The sequence below is a fragment of the Cryptomeria japonica genome, chromosome 4 (assembly GCF_030272615.1).
Source record: "Cryptomeria japonica chromosome 4, Sugi_1.0, whole genome shotgun sequence".
Taxonomy (NCBI): domain Eukaryota; kingdom Viridiplantae; phylum Streptophyta; class Pinopsida; order Cupressales; family Cupressaceae; genus Cryptomeria; species Cryptomeria japonica.
In genome coordinates, this window is record NC_081408.1 from 731,438,953 (window position 1) to 731,439,910 (window position 958).

Genomic DNA, 958 nt, shown 5'->3' on the forward strand with positions numbered 1-958 from the left:
ATAGGTCTCTCTAGTAACCTATCTCTTCCAAGCCCATAGAACATAGGTGTATCCAACTCCTGTGTCCTCTGGTGCATGTCTCCCTACCCTCAGTGCTGTCTCAACCTCTGTATAATGCTGGTTAGCTTGATCCCTATCCTGCTCAGTATCCCTCAGCTATCTCCTAAGCCTATCCCTCTCCTGCTCGAGATCCTGGATCTCATCTACCTATCCCTAGTAGATCTCCCTCAACTCTAGCAACTCATCCTCCTCCTCTCCCCCCTCACCCTATCCATGTACCTATGACTGCCCGTGTCCCTATCACTATCCCTTTACCTGTCTGGGAGCCTATACTACTGGCACCTATAAAGGAAATCTTCCTCTGCCCCTCACCATATGAACCCCGCCTCCTCCATCAGTCTCTACCTCCACCATCTCCATCATCATCCCCATCACCTCCGCCATCTCCATCTATGAGCTCCCCTGGATCCGTCAACCATGGAAACGAATGCTTTGCCCAATATGTAGTATACTCTGCATTCATCTCTACATCCTCTATCTCTAGCCACATATCCCAAGGCAAGGGAATAATCTCGACCAGGTGCATCACCACCTGATCATATGATAACAATGGCCCAAAGTGCACCTGATCCCTCACTATCTGAGCATACATCTCAGAACCCCGTGGCATCCACTGTATCCTACCAAACTGCCTACCCACCCTATCCTCCAACCACCTCTCCAACACATATGGTGTTTGCCCAATCAGATAACTACTCTGAAATGTATATGGCAGCTTCGCTGTGTCATCCTCCCACTCCTCGCACTCTTGGTATGATCTCCATGCTACAATGTCAATCTCATCAATGAGCTTGCAACAATACTCATATGCCCATACTTGCAATAGTGTAACTCTGTAGCCCAATCTTGCCAATCCATGGTATACAAAGTGATGTAGCTCATAGTACAAATATTCCAA